Source organism: Pantherophis guttatus, chromosome 1 (assembly GCF_059756535.1).
Source record: "Pantherophis guttatus breed Tessera chromosome 1, ASM5975653v1, whole genome shotgun sequence".
In the NCBI taxonomy this organism is placed as follows: domain Eukaryota; kingdom Metazoa; phylum Chordata; class Lepidosauria; order Squamata; family Colubridae; genus Pantherophis; species Pantherophis guttatus.
Window position 1 is genome coordinate 34350307 of NC_142063.1, and position 19521 is coordinate 34369827.

The 19521-nt window shown below is 39.6% G+C and overlaps 1 long non-coding RNA gene across 2 annotated transcripts; it reads left to right on the plus strand.

Moving 5' to 3' along the window:
• The first annotated feature begins 1731 nt into the window (after positions 1–1731).
• LOC132712193 (uncharacterized) lies at positions 1732–15992 on the plus strand. 2 transcript variants are annotated; one of them, XR_015733491.1, is made up of 3 exons: positions 1732–1931; positions 14769–14871; positions 15368–15992. It is a non-coding gene; the product is annotated as an uncharacterized LOC132712193 (long non-coding RNA). The 2 variants fall into 2 exon arrangements; XR_015733490.1 differs by having other exon boundaries at positions 15388–15992.
• Positions 15993–19521: the final 3529 nt, after the last annotated feature.

The following is a 19521-nucleotide window of genomic DNA, read 5'->3' on the forward strand; positions in this document are numbered from 1 at the left end:
CAGTATCCCAGGATCATGTGATTGTCATTTGTGACCTTTTCAGGGAACTTCCAACAAGCAAAGTCAATAGGGGAAGTTGGATTTGCTTAACTGTGTGATTCACTTAATGATCAGGATTGTTCATTTAACAACCGTGGTGTTCCTTGGAACCCTGACACCGTGGCAAAAAATGGACTGTAACTCACTGCATAACTGCATCACTTAGTGATAGAAGTACCTGTCTCAACTGTGTTACTATGAAACTGCATGTATTATTTACTTATTTAAATAATATGCCTCCCATCTTGTGGTTCATGGTCACTTGTTTGGAAACATTAATTAGTCAATAATTTTTCAAATAAGACCAATGTGGTGAAGTCATACCAAAACATTTCTGGAAAAAAAAATGTGTTGGTCAATCTGGAGGATTCTGAAGTACTAGTATTTAGTTTTAAGGAACTAGCTTGCCTGCAATTAAGAAAACCTGGAGAATGATGTATCTGAAGATCTGAAGTTCATCAGCAGAGCTGTATAGGATTGTAAGACCAGAAAGATAAGAGTAGCAGGTCACAAAGTTCAAGGCAAATTAGTTAAGATAAATCCTGCAGTACAAGAGATGATCCTATTTGCAAGCAGCTTTATTACCTAAGAGAGGGAATTTGGACTGACAGTCTACAGTTCAAAGATCACCCTGAACACAGAAAACCAAACAAGATGTTAAATTAGGCTTGCGATTTTGGGCCAGAATTTTTGAATGTTCCCATTCCATTCCCCCAATTAAAGCCAATGCTGCTATTCGTCCTGCAAATGAATAAACTTACAAATATTTACTAATACCCACAATATGTTTTCCTCTATATATCAGGTAGCAGCTGGAAAGGAGATCTTAATCTATTGTTGCATAACGTGTAAAGCTGTAAAGTTCTAATAAATTATGTCGGCATGCTGCCCTTCCCTCCTCCCTCTCCTCCCAGTATAAGAAGATTTTAAAAGAAGATTTGCAGTTTACTATGTTGTTGAGATCTGCCATAGATAACATTTGGGAGAGCTGAAACCAACTGCATCTCCAATGTTGTAGGTTACGCAATCCAGTTTCTAGACCTCAAATGGGCAGGGTAAGACAGTGGCATGAGCATGCTTGTTAAGCAACCTTTAGAATTTTTTTTTTATTCAAAGATGCAGGTGGGTGGGTAGGAGGAAATACACTACTTCCATATTTCTTGCTTTCAGGATTTCCCCCTCTGGCCTACTACGCTCTATCGCAGTGATGGTGAACTTATGACACATGTGTCACAGATGATATACCATATCATTTTTATCGACACACCAGCGTGTCCTATTTTTGCTCAATTTTCTGAGGCTGCAGAAGCCGCAGGAGAATGTGGTGTCCTCTTGCATGTCCTCTTGACCTTTTGGGAAATTGCGCCAGAAGGGCGGTGCTCTGGCATGGAGAGCTCCCAAGAACCTTTTGGAGTCTCCAAAAACCACAAGAAAATGGGATGTGAGTCAACACATTTCTGGGAGGCTGCAGGGGATCATGTGAGAACACAGCCCTGTCATATGACTCTCAGTGGGTTCGAGGCCATGCACGTTCTCATGTGGTTTCTGCAGCCTGAGAAAAACGTGGGAAGTTCTCTTGTGATTTTTGAAGGCTCTAAAAGCCACATGAAAATGCGGAGTGCTCTCAAATGGCCTCTGGATCAGTGATGAAATCTAAAATTTTTTCCTACCGGTTCTGTGGGCGTGGCTTGGTGGGGACGTGGCTTGGTAGGTCATGTGACTAGGTGGGCGTGGCTATGTAGTCATGTGACTAGGGGGGGTCAAAAGACAGAAACTCACTTTAACAATGTCTTGCTGGAGCAGGGGATTGGACTAGATGACATCCAGGTGCCTTCCAGTCGTGGATTGCTGTGCTCTTTCAAGGTATCCTCTGAAGCTGTGTCTAGTGTCAGGTTTGTGGTCCTTCCTTCCTCTCCTTTTTCCCTCCCTTCCTCCCTCTCTCCCTTTATCTATCTTTCTTTCTTTCTTTCTTTCTTTCTTTCTTTCTTTCTTTCTTTCTTTCTCCCTTCCCTCCCCTTTCTTTCTCCCATCCCTCCCTCCCTCCCTCCCATCCCTTCCTTCCTCCCTTCCTTTCTTAGCACCCCCCACCCCCTCTTTTTGGCCTAGCAGGCCTCAGGGAAGCCTCCTGGGAACAAAAACGGACCTCCCCCCAATAGATAGTAAAAAAAATGCTTTAAAAAGTAAAAAAAAAATTCTGAGGATCGTGTGGCACAGCTGATTGTCACAGCTGATTGTCGGAACCTTTTAAAAAGAATTTTAAAGCATTTTTTTACTACCTATTGCCCGAACGGGTAGTAAAAAAATACTATAAAAAGTTTTTAAAAAGTTCAGATGATCAGCTGTGTCGCGCCATCGTCAGAACTTTCTTTTTACTTTTTAAAGCATTTTTTTTTATTACTGGTTCAGGCGAACCAGTAGTATTTTCACTACCGGTTTGGGAGAACTGCCCGAACCGGTAGCATTTCACCGCTGCTCTGGATCCTCTAGAAGTTGCACAAGAGGGCCATGCTCTTGCGTGGCCTTTGTAGGTTCCAGAAAGCATATAAGAAAAGGGACATGCTTTCCTGTTGTTTTTGAAGGCTGCAAAACCATGCAAGAGCTTTCTCTGAGGTTTCCAAAGTGAAGGCCTGAAACTTGTGTGAAACTGCCTCAAATGGGCATTTTTTCCTGAAAGGGACTTGGGGCTCAGGCAGAATATTTATTTGACCTACCCTTCATATAATTCCTAACATCTTAAGTGGCCTTAGATTCTATTGCTGTTTTGCAACACATGGAGATGTCTAACAGAGTCAGATTTCTTGAAAATTATTTGAATGATGAAAGGAGAGGAAGGCAAGCATGGGAAACGCTACGTGTTTTCTCTCCCACCAACTTCCCTCTGTTCCTCCTCACTCAGAAGTAGATACTTTCGATGTCAGCGTTATGTGTTAGAACACAGCAACAAAGAAGTAATTAATTGATGCTAATCAAATCAAATGCAATCTGTTCCATTTTTTTTTCAGTTCAATGGAAAATTACTACCGTATTTTTAAAAGTAGGGTCATTTTTACTGCACTATTTTAAGCCCAATAATAATCAGTGTGCATATTGTTTTCTCTGTTGTATGTCATGCTTTTTCTTTCACTCTTTTTCACTTTATACTTTTGCATAATTGCAGTTTTTCTCCGGTTCAATTAATATGTTGCATGAAACTGTTTTTAATAATGAAATTGGAATAATAATGAATATTGATTTTTCTTTATTATTGTACATGTGTCTGAGTTTGTTTTATTCATATTTCCTTTTTATAATTAATGGACTTTTTATGTAATGCATAACAGCACACACAATGGAATGTATTTTTTTTTTTAAAAAATAAATGGCTAGTCAAATAATTCTCTTTGTCTAGAGGAAGGAGTTAACATGCCAGCCAAGTCAAGTTTGGCATTTTCTGAATTTTTAATATGCAGAATTGAAAAGGTTTGACATCACTGCCCTATCCTACTGAAGGCCTGCCTGGAACATACCTTTATTTATTAAAACCAAATGTTACAGTATTTTCATAAGGATGCCTATTTTAAAATTTTAAGGAACAGACTGTCTGGCGTTCGTATGTGTTTAATACGCAACATATTTTTCAAAATGTAGTTTGTTTTGTCCCATTCGGATTGGTTTTTGAGATTTTGCTCCAAAGACTTTGGAAGCATAAACATTTATTGTGTTGCAAGGCCCCCTGGTGGAATATGGAAGATTATGTATGCATTCATGTACGTATATATGTATGCATGGCTTGATTTACACAATAGATTAAGCCAAGACTTCCCAATCTTTTTGGGTTTAGGCACATTTGAAGTTTTGAGAGCATCACAATGTAGTTGCCACAGAGTTTGTGGCTAATCACAATACTTATTTATTTTATAAATAAAAAACTTATTTTATTTATTTATTTAATCTCTTTTCTATAGCTGCCTACCTCCTTTAGTGATTTTCGGTAGCATACATAAAAAATAATAAAAAATGCTTAAAAACCAGTAAAACAATCTATTTAAAATAAAAACAACACAAATACAACAACACAAAAACCAATTAAAAAGCAAAGTGGCAAAACAACAACAACAACAGTGCATTCTATTAACTATCATAGAACCATCTAACAAGATCCATTCTACTGTGGATTTATACCAAGCTAGTTGACAAAACGATGTTTTATGAGCCTTTCAGAAGGCCAATAGGGTTGGGGCCAACCTTACCTTGGGGGAGGGGGGGAATGATCTTCCATAGAATGGTGGCTACAGCAGAAAAGGCCCAATTTCAGTCCTTGGCTGACAGGAACCAGACAATTACAATCTTCTGCTTCAAGAATGAATTCTCCATTGCCAGAATCCACCTCCAGAACCCATTTATGTGACAACAAACTAAGCCTTAGACTCTTTGGGACACAAAAGCATCACTGGAAATACAACCTTGTTTCAACATTATAGCTTTCCATTCATCTTTTAAATCAAAGACTATTTTTAAAAATGGTGGGGCAAAGTTCTGGGTGAACTCCAGGGACTGTGTCAGCAGGGACACTGTCATCTTTTGCTGCCATACTTCTAGATGGGTATTTTCTTTCATCCCATTTGGATATACCAGAGTCTAAATCTAGTCATTCATCTTTCTATATTGGCAACCTTTGGAGGCAGCAACATGAGCCCTTGTACTTAGTCATGTTCCCAGTTAAGAGTGGAAAAGAACTTTCCTGATTTGGAAGGAATGCTTTCATTGCTATATTTATCTATATCTACAGGCTTTAGCAAGAGAACAGAAGGCAGCGTTCAGGCTTTTCTGCATTGAGCAAAGGCACTGAATTGATGAACAAGGAGTACAAAGGACAAATTCAGGGGCTTGCATACATTCATCACACAATGATGTCATTTGCACCATGATGTCATCTTGTAAATGCCACGATATTGTGGAAAAAATAAAAATTCAAGTATATCAACAAGTAAAGAAAAAAAATTCTTTAACAGCGACTGCTGGATCTCTGCCACAGGATCAGAAGCCCATGCTTCAGCAAACAAAGTCTATTGATTTAAGCACTGATTTATCTTTTCTTTCTTCTTGTTTTGTACATGACCCAGTTCTTTCTCTTTCACATTTATATGACTGCGTGATGATTCCTCCAGATGCTTCCCCAGATGTCAGTTCAGAGGAGGATGAACCAATCCCAGCACTTCAGGAGGGGGAGTTGGTCAATGGAGCCAAGCAGCTGGCTGAGAGTGAGTTGCCTGAAGCACAGCTGCAGCAGGACAGCCCTGAGGCTTCAGTAAGGAAAGCATGCAGCTGCAGCCAGTTAGCGATGAGGAGAAGGAACTGCGTTCTGCACCTGATCTGAGAACACGGAAGGCAGAGAAAAGGCAGGAGCAGTGAAGGTCAGCCTGATTAGTCAAGAGGAGGCAGCCTCTGCTCTCTTGATCGGCTGCTGACTATTTAGCACAGCAGACAGATGGAGGTGATGTTGGGAACAATGTGTTCAATCCCTAGCTGTGTGTTTCCTGGTCATTGCGATTCCAGCCTTGGATTGACCCCATGCCATGAGAACTCTGGACTTTTTTTGGCCTCATGCACCCTCTTATATTGTGGATTTAATTTTGCCTAGTGAGTTTATCTGGTTTGGGAAATTTGGCTAGTCTAGCGAAGGGGAGACATGATAGCAGTGTTCCAATATTTGAGGGGCTGCCACAGATAGGAAGGGGTCAAGCTATTTTCCAAAGCACCTGAAGGCCAGAGAAGGAATAATAAATGGAAACTGAACAAGGAGAGATTCAACCTGGAAATAAGGAGAAATTTTCTGACAGTGAGAACAATCAACCAATGGAACTGTAAATGCTCCCACAGTGGAAGTATTTTAGAAGGATCTGCTTGGGTGGGGGTTGGACTAGATGACCTACAAGGTCCCTTCCATCTCTGTTAATCTGTATATCTATAAATTGCATTGATACTTTGCAGCCTACAAGCTTGGAAACATTAACTTCCAATAATACTATCTTTATTGGATCATCTAGTAATACAGTATGCTCAGAGAGAGCAAGCTCTTGAGCAGATAGCATTTTCAAGTCCAGATTTATGACTTCACTCAACTTTCAAGTGCCTTGTGGACTTAGTGGCTATTGCTCTGTGGACTAGCATTGGGCTGCTTTTGGCTGGGCTTAATTGGGACAGCTCTTGGTTTTTAATGAAGGGAATTGCTGGCAAATATTAATAAACTCACTAACCCACTGGGGTGTGTGTGTGTTTGTGTGTCTGTTGTGAATGAGTGAGTGAGACAGCACAGACTGGTTCATTTAATTGTAGGTTTTTTAGGTTTTTTTTTTAAAAGCAATACTGTCTTATATTTTTGTATAACATATCATGCATTTGTGCAATGTAGTTATGTTCAGGGTCATCTTAGGGATAAAAAAGTCAAGACGATTAATGACAGAAGCATACCCTTTTGCACCTGTGTGAAATATCGACATGTATACATATAAAGAGTAGGGCTTTGATTGTGCAGATGTTATCATCATCTTGACCTTTTGGATGTGAGTTTCGGTGGGGGAATGAGGAGAGAAGTGTGCAGCAACTCAAACTCTGCCCTTGTGTATTTTTAGGTGCTATTGTGATGGAAGTAAAAGAAAAAAGGGACAGAGGTTGTACTATGACATCCATCAGAACAGTGTTTCTCAACCTTGGCAACTTTAAGATGTGTGGGTCTCAACTCCCAGAGGAATTCCAGCTGGAGAATTCTGGAAGTTGAAGTCCACACAGGTTGAGTAATACTGCATCAGTGGTGAAGATTTGTGGTGAGACCAACCACACCTGTTACAGTGAATGTGAGTAAGAGCAGCAAAGGAGGCTCACATCTACTGTAGATGTAGGGAGCTGTAAAATTCAAGGAAAAAGTCTGCTTTTCCAGACTTCTGAATTACCTTCTAGTGCATGGGTGTCAAACTCGTGGCGTCACGTTGCCATCATATGTTTCACAATGTTTTTTCCCTTCCCGGAGCTGGGATGGGCATGGCCTGCACTTGACGCATCTGGCCCATAGGCCACCAGTTTGAACTCCTGTTAGTATGCTTTCTAATCATCAGTAGGCTGATGGGACACAGTTATATCTTTCATCCCTGGACTGGCCAAGTGAGGATTTCAAGATTCTATCAGAGTACTGTACCTGACACTTGTATGGATTTAGAACCATCTCCAATTCAATCCTACCAAGATTGTGGGAGTTAGGATGACTCAGATATTGGAATAGTCAATCTTTGATCATGGGTGGGATGTTGCTTCCCCTTTCAAGGGTAATGAACAATCTTCCTGGACTCATAGTTCCTGCTTGATGAGCAGATGGCAGACATGGCTAGGAAGGCCTTTGTTAACTTTCATTGATTCTGTTTAGCAAGGTTAGCACACTTTGAGTTCCTAATATCTATGGGGATTGTGGAAACATGCTGTCTCTGTAGCAGCATCTACTCTGTGGAATAAAGTTCCTTCCCCCGCCCCCCCGATCCAGAGGTCCCCAACCCTGCTGGGGTTTCGAAGGGCCTTGAAGTAAAGAAAGTTGATTCTTTTTTTCCATTCCATTCCATTTTCTATTGTTTTACTTTTGTGTGTATCTGATTGTATCCTTTTTTCAAAAAGCGATTTTACTTATGAGCTGCCCAGAGTTGATGGGAGTCAGATGGCATACAAATATTTTTTTTAATCTGCATGAGAATAACAGTAAAAATACTGTCTCAGTGTGTTTCTTGCTGAAATAAAGTCCCCCCAAAATACTGATTAAATTCCAACACATTCTCCCAAGCCTCTTAAGTGTAACATAATTCCTTCAACACTTTGTGTAATGTTTTAAAGATTACTCACTAGATGTCAGTATTGCTTCTACAAATCTACAATTTAGTTGGAATCTGAATATAAAAATTAACTTTATCCATCAAATAATCTTTGCAGGAGTTATAAACGGAAGATGACTATATCCACATTTAATAACCCTTTTTATTTTAAAAAGCATGTCATGTGTCAGGGGTTGGATTGTCTCAGTACCCAGGTTTGTTCAGAAATAAACTAGGTATGTGCGAGAGGTCTCTTGACTCTCTCTCCAATGCTCTGAATGGATTTGTTGTGAAGAGCTTTAGAAATTATGCCATGAACTATGTATCCATTGTGAGTTAATTAGAGCAGGGGTCTCCAACCTTGGCAACTTTAAGACTTGTGGACTTCAACTCCTAGAGTTCCTCAGCCAGCTTTGCTGGCTGAGGAATTCTGGGAGTTGAAGTCCACAAATCTTAAAGTTGCCAAGGTTGGAGACCCCTGAATTAGATCAAAGCCTGGGCTCTACTGTGTTTGATTAGATCAAAGCCTGGGCTCCAACCTCTACAGATTGGAGACCCCTGAATTAGATCAAAGCCTGGGCTCTACAGTAGAGATGTGTGTCTCTTCCACACATCTTGTTACTGGAAAATGTTTGATCTTTGATTTCTGAACTTGTTTTTTCTCAACTCAGGCCTGGATTACTGTAATGTACATGGTGTGGATTTGAACATGGGGCTGCTTTGGAAGACATCACCCATGCCAGGTTGCTAAGGGGTGTTTTATCACATACACTGTTTGCCAGTTACAATGGAACTACATTTGTGAGAATGGGATTCCGGAAGTATGAAATTAATATATCTGAAGAATAAAGTGAACTAAGTAGCCTGAGGCCAAACTGTCAAGACAGAATGCAAAATTGAAGGCCTTAACAGTAAGATCCTATACTCAGTTTCATTTTAAAAAATATGTTATGTATTGACTGCATGTCAAAACCTCAACTTCCTGTGGAAAATGGCTGTTTGAACATGCTCCTTTTTTTTGGTGTGTGTTTAGGAGCCAGAGGTCATAGGTGGCTTATAGCTCAGGAATATACTTTGAACCCTGAAGAATGTTCCAGAGTTGAGGAGAGTTCATGAAGTTAACTTTTGTGAGGGGAGGGAGAGGTTCACTTTTAATTTTAATTAAATTTAATTTTAATGAGTTTAATGAGTTCTGCAACCCAACAAGACAGACACAGACTTCAGAGGATAATTAGAACTGCAGAAAAAACAATTGCTACCAACCTGCCTTCCATTGAGGACCTGTATACTGCATGAGTCAAAAAGAGGGCTGTAAAAATATTTATGGACCCCTCACATCCTGGACATAAACTATTTCAACTCCTACCCTCAAAACGACACTATAGAGCTCTGCATACCAGAACAACTAGACACAAGAACAATTTTTCCCGAACGCCATCACTCTGCTAAACAAATAATTCCCTCAACACTATCAAATTATTCACTAAGGCTGCATTACTATTACTATTAGTTTTCTCACCATTCCTATCACCCATCTCCTCCCACTTATGACTGCATGGCTGTAATTTTGTTGCTTGTATCCTTATGATTTATATTGATATTGATATTTTCCTGATTATTTGTACCCTATGACGATAATTAAGTGTTGTACCTTATGATTCTTGACGAATGTATCTTGTCCTTTTATGTACCCTGAGACCATATGCACCAAAGACAAATTCCTTGTGTGTCCAATCACACTTGGCCAATAAAGAATTCTATTCTATTCTATTCTATTCTATTCTATTCTATTCTATTCTATTCTATTCTATTCTATTCTATTCTATTCTATTCTATTCTATTTATAGTTTTCTCTGTAGGCACTGGAGTGTGCTATAGACTTGTTCTGGCTTTAAAGAGAGCTCAAGGAAGCCAATCTGGAGATATTGACATCAACTGAGTGATAGGATAGACAAAGATGGAAAACAGAATGAAGAACAAAGACCTGGAGCTGGAGAAAAGCTTGGATAATATGGTATTACTTAAGTTTAGAGAGAAAAGGTTTTGCTTAAGATTTTGAGCAGATCCTGAATATCTTGGTTAAGACATTAAAAAGGTAATGATTCAGACATTGTCAAAACTATTGACAAGGTAAGCTACCAAAATCTATCTCTCGTTTTTAATTTGACTGACAGTTTGGTTTTGATAGACTCTTGGAGATAGAAAAATGGACATTCAAAAGAATACTTTTTTTCAGAAAGACATAAATCCTTTTCAAGAGTTGATATGATAAGGATTTCAATTTTTTTTTGCTAACAAGATAGTCCAAGTAGACATTTTACCAAAAACTTTTTCTGATCGCAACCCATATTAGTTTTATGTATAAAGTTGTGGAAAATATGGATTTGCGGGCAATGTTAAATGGCACAGAAATATTAATCCAAGAAATCCTATGGATTTTTATTGCTCTTCTTTTAAAAATCATAGTATTGTTAATCTTATGTTCTATTAATATTTTATGTAATGTATTATGTGGATGTAGGTGTATTCTGTGGGAGTGTATGAACTATGTTGCTGAGGGAGCATTTTTAAACTCAATAGTAGTGTAATTATTTGTAGGCTGGGTTTTTTACAAAATGCAATACTATATGATGCTAAAGCATCTTAATCCCATTGAAGTCCTCTGGTTTTCTGCCTGGCTCACTGTGAGCCAAGCGCGACTGTGATTCAATTAAGCACCTCCACGAAGTGTTACTAAATCACCATTGGACACTGTGCTATTTTAAGTAAGAAAGCAAAGAGATAATCTCTGTTCTTATTTCCTTGTCATATTTACAGTTTTTATTGGTTTATAAGATAAAATACAAAAATACAAAAGCAAATAGTAGAAAAAAATAAGGGAGGGAAAGGGGAAAGGAAAAGTGTAGAAAAGAAGGGAAAAAAGAAAAAACAGCATTGACTTATTTCCTTGTGAGTAAATAAACTATTGTGATGAATGCAATGCTTTTAAAACTTGGCAATGTTAAGATGTATGGATTTTAACATTCGGGCTGGGGAATTCTGGAGTTGAAGTCTGCATATCTTAAAATTGTCAAGTTTGAAAAAACACTGATCTAACAAGCCATTCCTCTGGGAAAGGAACATTGCAGAGAGACACCTTAAGTTTAAGGGAGATTGGAAGCATGATAAAGAGACTCAGAATAACCTTAATTATGCTAGGTATAAATTTAGCAGGAGTAGTGCTTTGTCAGGGTTTCTGTTACATTACTGTACTAGCAATAAAATCACCTCCAGAAATATGTTTGTTGTTTCCTCAGTTCGCCAGCCTCACCAGCCTGAATACTGCCGTTATCCTCAGCTGTGTGCTTGGTGCTTTCAATATTTTTTAATTAACAAGGTGGAAGTCCCACTGAGATTGGCTCATTATACCATCAATCTCAGGCAAAAGCTTGCCCTTCCTGTCACCCATAAAAGATGAAGGGCTCCTCTTACCCCCCCCTTTCAGGAGGGTGAAGCATTTTGCAGGATTCCCTGGATGGCTCCTAACATGGGTTTCTTGCATTCTGGGGTCCACAGTCTAAATAAGCTTGTATCTTGAGGCTCTTGATCTGCTCTGAGCCTGGTTGTTTTCCTGCAGACGTTTCATTAGTGCACTGATGATGTTATTTAGTTGGGTCAAAGAATTGAGGCCTTTGAACTATGGTGCTGGAGAAGACTCCTGCGAGTCCCTTGGATTGCAAGGCGATCAAACCAATCAGTCCTAGAGGAGATCAACCCTGACTGCTCTTTAGAAGGCCAGATCCTGAAGATGAAACTCAAATACTTTGGCCACCTAATGAGAAGGAAGGACTCCCTGGAGAATGCTGGGAATGATTGAGGGCAAAAGAAGGGGACGGCAGAGAATGAGGTGACTGGATAGAGTCACTGATGCAGTCGGCGTGCGCTTAAATGGTCTCTGGGGGATGGTAGAGGACAGGAAGGCCTGGAGGAACATTGTCCACGGGGTCACGATGGGTTGGACACGACTTCGCAACTAACAACAATAACAATGAAATATCTGCAAGAAAACAGTCAAGCTCAGAGAGCACCAAGGATTCCAAGGACCCTGATTGTTGGGGGCCATATGCTGACTCTGCAAACCACTTAGAGAGGCCTGTAAAGCGGTATATAAATTTAAATGCTATTGCTATTCTACAGTTCAACCCTGACCCACAAATATTTTATCAGAAGCTTGTATCTCCAGGCTTCCAATAGTGAGAAGGATAACGGAGTCCATGCTTGCAATACTGAGAGGTTGGTATGCTAGCATTTGGGAAACCCAACCCAGGTTGATAGACAGGAGCCTTAAGGCAGAGTTAAGCTCCAATTGGGATTATACTGGGTTAGCAGACATCCAGCAAAAGCAGTATGTGACCTCCTTTTTGCCCTCATGAGCTCTATTCAGCAGGCAGTGCCTGAAATTCAAATACTGTGCAGCTTTTTGAGTATCTAAAAAGGTATCTTTTCTGGAGCAGCTTTTATACAGGACTTCCCCAATAAGTGCTAATCAGAAATTGATTAGCTCTGCTCTGTGACCTTAATTAGTTGATTAGTACCCTCCAGCCAACTTTGACTCCTGCCTAAAATTGATAAAACCGTAACCAATTACATGCTGAAGGCTTTTGCCTCCGAACCAGCTCTAGAACATTCCTGTGATTGAAAAACCAATATTTTTGATGCTGGAGAAAGTAATGTCATATACTACATGTATATCTAAGTACATTTTCTCTTTCTTTCTTTCTTTCTTTCTCTTTCTTTCTCTTTCTTTTTCTTTCTTTCTTTCCTTTTTCTTCCTTCCTTCCTTCCTTCCTTCCTTCCTTCCTTCCTCTCTCTCTCTCTCTCTCTCTCTCTCTCTCTCTCTCTCTCTCTCTTGCAGTTTTTCACTTTTCACTTTGTCATAGATGCAAAGAAAATTAAATAATTTCTCCTTCTTTCCCTCCCTCAATTTGTCCTCCTTTTCAATTGTCCATGAGATTTTTTGTCTATTCTGATTTCTAATAACCCTCGGACCAATGGATAAACAAAATCCTAGGACTAAGAAAATTGAGAAAAGGAGGATTATTATTACGTTGTATGTTATAGCTTTCTTAAGTATGTCTGAATAAAGAGATACAGCCATCCAAAATATTGCTTGCAGTAATTTGGAAGGAAAGGCTTGATCTTTATTTTTTATTGATTCTATTGTAATTTCTTTGTTTGCTGTGAACCTTCATAGTCATTAATAAATTCTGGTTGTTTGCCTAGTCAGCCAGATGTTTAGCCTGGATTTGGCATTTTTATCTCTATGTCGAGTTCTTCCCAAAGAAGAATGTTGCTTTTTTTGATGGTGTATACCAAGGGTGTCAAACTTGATTTCATTGAGGGATGCATCAAGCTGTGTTTGACCTTGGGGGGGGGGCATGGCCAGCTCAACATCACTCATGTCAGGGGAGTCTGTGGCAGCCCAAGAGCTCTGCCAGCAAAAATGGGCTCCTGAGCTCTGTTTTCGGCTGCGACGGCCTCCTGCAACCCTGTGCCAATGAAAATAGAGCGCGGGAGAGCCGCCCATGGCCCTCTCAAACTCCATTTTCAGCTGCGACAGCATCCTGCAACCCTCTGCCGGCGAAAACGGAGCTCGGGAGGGCCACCCACAGCCCTCTCGAGCTCCATTTTCAGCTGCAATGGCCTCCTGCAACCTTCAGGCCGGTCCTTTGCTATTTCCAGGGAGGCCCTGTGAGCCAGATCGAAGCAACCCATGGGCCAGATCCGGTCCCTGGGCCTTGAGTTTGACACCCTTGGTGTATAAGGTATCACCACAAGATGTAAGCTCTTCTTAGGATCAGGTGCCAATTTTCACAGAAGAGCAGTGGTGGGTTGTCCCCAGTTCTATACTACCGGTTCTATATGTTCTATAGAACCGGTAGTAAAACCGGAGGGAGGCTCCGCCCACCGACCCCGACGTCATCAGAACACTTCTGCGCATGCACAGAAGAGCGCACGCATGTGCGGCCCCGTTGCGAACCAGTAGTAAAGGTAAGTAGAACCCACCCCTGCAGAAGAGGATTTGGAATATGGAGAAATTAACAAATCTAAAGGCTGCAATGCAAAGCAATACTTTGCCTCTAAAGCAGGGGTGAAATCCAGCAGGTTCTGGAGAACTGGTAGTGGAAATTCTGAGTAGTTCGGAGAACCGGCAAATACCACCTCTGGCTGGTCCCAGGAGTGGGGAGGGATTGGGGATTTTGCAGTATCCTTCTCCTGCCATGCCCATCAAGCCACACCCACCAAGCCATACCACACCACGCCCACAGAACCGGTAGTAAAAAAAATTGGATTTCATCACTGCTCTAAGGTGTGGAAATAGAAGCTGCTAGAACACTGGCAGGAATCCATTATTATCAGCCTCCTCAATTTTAATAAGAAATTAGTTGAGCAAAAGGAGAAATTGTATAAACAATACCTTAACTATGTGATTAAAATTGATTGCCACAAGATGCAAATGTAAAAAAGGAAAAGAAGATACTGAGATTTTATGGTTCTTCTAAAAAATATGGTTCTGTCATACTTAGTCTGTCCGATATAAATCAAACTGGTCCTCTCCATATAAGCCTCTTTTGTAGAAAAGCTCCAACCCAAAATAGAGCATCATCTCCAAACAGTAATTCTTGATAGGGAAAAAAAGAATATTGTTGAAATAGTAACCCTTGCTACAGTACTCAGTCCCCAAAATACCTGTGAAAAAGTGGGGGGGGGTTGGAAATGGAAATCCAGCTGATGCACTCCAAGTTACTCAGCTCCAAGGTCTCTACTCTTTTAATTCTTGCTTAAGGAAATGGGGAGAAGAAAACTACTGGGAAAATAAATAACAAAATCAAAATTGGCATTTTCTTACATTCCTTCTAGGAGGCTGTCATTCCTGTGGGAATATTGAGCCCTGGAAATGAGATTGTCCCAAAGACATCAATTACTTTCAAGCATGAATGAGCAGCCCTAGAACAGAACAAATGTAAGTAATTGCATCTTAGCATGTCTCTTTTCTTTTCCCTCTACCGATTCTTTTGTGCAGTGTAAAATACCTGAAAAACTGCCTTTTAAGCACAGCACTTTCTTTTTTCAGTGTCCAGTCATTGATTCGTAGGGTATGCCTTTCTTTTCCTCTTTAGCACATATTGTACGAATTCGTTTGTGCAGTGCAAAATACCTGGAAAAACTATGTGCTGCCTTTTAAGCATATTAGCTCCCCTTTTCACTATCCAGTCGTTGATTCCCAAGATATCAATTTCTTTTCCTCTTTAGTACATAACTGTAGAAATTTCTAATTAATCTATTTCATGCCTGTCTCTTTTTCTTTCTATCACAGAAGTGAGCCTCACCCTTTTCTTCCATGTTCCTCTCCCCTCTTAGCCTTTTGGGAAAAGATGTGTTCTGCAAGCTGATAACTGCTATTTCTAGTATCTATATTTTTTTATTTATTTTATATCCCGCCTTTACTTACTGTGGAGGCTGTATTTCTTATGATTAGGCCTGTTCAAGAAGACAACCAGTGCTTTGAATTCCACCCCACCCATCCATCATTCTTCTGCTCCCAGAAAGACACCCTGCAAAAATAATCGGAAGGAAATCTTCCTTTCATTGGCTGAATGCATCACTTGAACAATCAAGCTTTTATAGCAACTCTGGAGAAATGCATCCCACAAGCTCTGGGGAGATATATGCTGTTTTTCTATAACTACAAGAATTAAGAAATAGATGAATTAAAGCTTGGGCTTTTTTTTCTATGTTAGAACATAGAAATGCTACAATTTATAGACACAACCTCTTTAATATTTATTAAATAATAAATATTTATTAAATAATAATAATATTCAGGTTTATTTCAGAAGTGTTATTTCAGACCATGTTTATTTCAAAAGTGCAGTGGAATGTTTATTGACTATGTTCATTTATCTATTTAATAGTGCATATCCAGTCTGATTGCTGAGCATTAGGCAATATCATTTTCCCAGGATTGTTATTAACAGTTTATTGTCTATAAATTATGGAGCAAGAAGGCAGATGAGATCACATGCATGGGCTAAATTGTATGAAATAAGAATGAAAAGGCAATAAAAAGAACATTGATTGCTATTTTCTGTTCTGTACTTTTTCTGAATTCAGAAAATGAAACCATATTTACATTGTCAACTTTGCTGCTTCAATAAGATGCTAAACATGTGCACAGTGACATTTGATGTGTTCACACGGCATTGTTTTTCTACAAACAAATTCACCGAGACTGTGTTTTCAGTAGCATTGAGCTGAAGATGATTAGTTCCTGGAATCAGACCCTCAATCGCTTGTGACCCACATATTTGGGATGACAATCTGTGTGCCAGGGATCAGCCCAGAGACTGGTGCCTCCTGCTTACAGTATATCCACCAGTTCTGTACCCTTGCCTGCAGCTTATATCCATTTTTTCCCTTGAGGAATTACATTTTCATGTCAGCTTCTTCACTTAAAACATTGTTTTAATGTTAGAACTATTTATGCATTCTGTGTCACATTAAAGTGATGGAATATATATATATATTAGTTTGAGAAATTATAAACCACTCATCTCTCCTTTTTAAAGTATGCCTAGTTTTTCCAATTTTTATCAAAAAGCACCAACATTCAAATGGACAATTACAATACTGAAAAAAGAAATGTAAATAATAATGTATTTTAAAATGAAATTTAAAAAGCATGAGAATCTCCTTTTGGTAGCATGACTACATAGCATAAATGTTTTGAACAGTTTTGCAGAGCCTTTCCTACGATGAGCCTCTTCCTAAAATTATCAGTGCTGTGTCTAGGTTGCATGGGGCAGCTGTGTCTAAATATATTTACTGGTCTCTTAAAAACAAAACAAATTTCTCTTGCTATGCCTCTTTACTTGGCTTCCTATCTTTTGTAAAAGGAAATGGTCTGGAAAGAAAATCCACACTGCCAGAACTATGAACAGCTTTGTGAAAATTAGGGAGGCAAATAAATTAGGAGGCAACCATATAAAAACCCCAGTGGAACAGTCTACATGGGGTTCATCTATGTGAAATGCTATGAATCAATGCAGTAGGCAAGACAGAAACCATTATGTGGAGAAGAAGAGGATTGGAGGAAAGAAATGGGGGAAAGAAAAGGACAAAGAAAAGCTGGAAGACCTGGGGACAAATTGAGGAAGAACTAAGATTTCAGATCAATTCATAGGGTTTGAAATATCCTTCATGTAAGCTTTAAGATAGTAAACTGATATTGTAGGGATTATAGTTTGCCTGTTTATTCTGTCGAGTGAGTTGAAATTTCATGGATAAGAATTTTAAAAAATCATCCCATGAAGCAATCAAAAACAACTTAATAGCATCTATCACTACTATGTCCCTCTTAAACCTGTCCAGAATGTTACTAGCCATTGACATTGTTGGGTTCCTACTAAGGACTAGCCCTACATCATGCTGCCTACAAATATCAGCAGCATTTCCTGGCTCTTGGGTTGTCATTGCCAGATATCTCTGCAAAGTGCAAACAGCCTTTTCACGGCACCAGAAAGTAAAAGGCAGGCATATCACCAAAATTAATTCAAGAATTTTCAGCAGTAGTTTTATTCCCATGTTAATGTAACAGCTGCAGAATCTGGAAATGCATCAAGAATGGAGATGCATAGGAAACTGGTCATATTTGAGAATAAGTGTCAGTGAGGAGTCCTTGAAGAAGAAAAATCATTTGCCTAAGAACGAAATATTGCCATCTGCTTGTTCTTTTCCAGGAACAAAAGTCATGAATTGATATAATTTACTGAAGCTAACACTGCAATTTTATAAAATTTTATTCTGAAGTCTGAACTATAGAATTCAGAGAGATTTTTCCCCAAATGGCTGTGTATTGCACAAATGGAATATTCCAATTCAAAGCTAAAATTAATCCAATTTATGGCTAATACAATTTCTCTCTGACATACTTTTTGCACTACAGGCTTTTTTGACCTAAAATCTTTTCCACCACTGATGTTTGATACTGAACCAAAATGGAATTTCAGTTGAAGTCCTGCCAATCAAAGAACCACTCAAGGCATTTTACCAGAAGAAAAGACTGATAACCTCTCACAAAAAGATTTAAGTTTTTCAGTTAAGAGATAATGCAAATTAATTTTGGCTTAAGGTGTTGAATAAGCCTAGAAAATATAAGTTTAATTAATAAATCATGGTTAAGCAAATCAAGGCTTAATGCACTGAGAACCTCTCACCGTCTGCAGTATTGGAGGTTTTCCCCAATGTTGTAATGTGTGTTTTATACAGCTAAATCACAAATAAGAGGATGAACAAAAATGATAAAGTCAGAAGTGAGCAGAATTTTCCAGTAGATACATAGCCTCCTGGGAGTGGTTTGCTTTCCCACAAAGTGACAATATAAGGATGGGTGGGTGGTTGCCAAGGTGAAACTCAAGTTCTAACCAACCATACCCCAAATTGTAACATTTTTGGGATAGTTAGGTTTGTGGAAGCAGAATATGTAGAGAAGTGTAGAATGCATGAAGCGATGAGAGAAAAACAATGGGTTGTTTCATCACCCAGCATTTCATTGGATAAATGGGCAGACTAGACATATGCATTTGATGAATAAATAATAAATGTGTATGGCTGGATGTCTCAACCAGCAATGAGGGTGTCACATTTTGTACCAACTGCAGTTTCTGGATCTAGCATAGGTACAACCCCACATGGAATACATTACTGTACAGTAATTAAATATGAAACAGCCATGTGGACAACTGTAACTAGGTCATCCCTATCCAGGCAAGGGCATAGTCAGTATATCAACTGAAGATACAGTATAGCTCCTAATAAAAGTAAAAACAAACCGACAGAGCCATGATAGTGAACCTATGGCGTGCGTGCCAGAGGTGGCACACAGCGCCCTTTCTGTGGGCATGGAAGCCGTCGGCCCAGTTCAGCTCTGCCGCGCATGCGCCTCCCGCCAGCCAGCTGGTCTTCAGGTCTCTGCCATGCATGCACGGGAGGCAGGGTGCGTGCAGAGGCTGCACGCACATGTGGGGGCTGCATGCATGCATGCAGGGGGCATGGGTGTGCACACGTGGGGGGCTGTGCATGCATGCACAGGGGGCATGTGCAGTGGTCACAAGCACATTGCATTTTGGGGATTTGGGCGCGCACGCACATTTGCACACTCATGCGCACACGGTCTGGAAAAGATTAGCTATCACTGCGTATGTTAGTATGTTACACTTACACCTTATTAGGGATTGAGGTACATAATCTGAGAAATTCAAATCTTGCTCAAAATTACATTGATTCCATGTAAACTTTCCCTTTGGGAGAAAGTAATCATGGTGGTGGACTGCTTCCAAGCATTCTTTAGTCGAGTTTTCCCCCCCCAATCCTTCTAGAGTGGATATACTAGAAACAGAGAATTGGTAATGACTGAATAGGTCATCAAGCCCAATCTCCTTTGTACTGCTTAGTTCTCTGCCGTCTTCTTGAGTGCATCCACTGACTGGGTATAGACACATTATTAATAGTGATCATCTTCATCTTGAAATCAATTGGAGGAAATATTCCCTGTTGATCCTTTAGGACTTCTCCAAAATTCTGGCTTTGATAGAGGAAAATTTCCCATTATCAT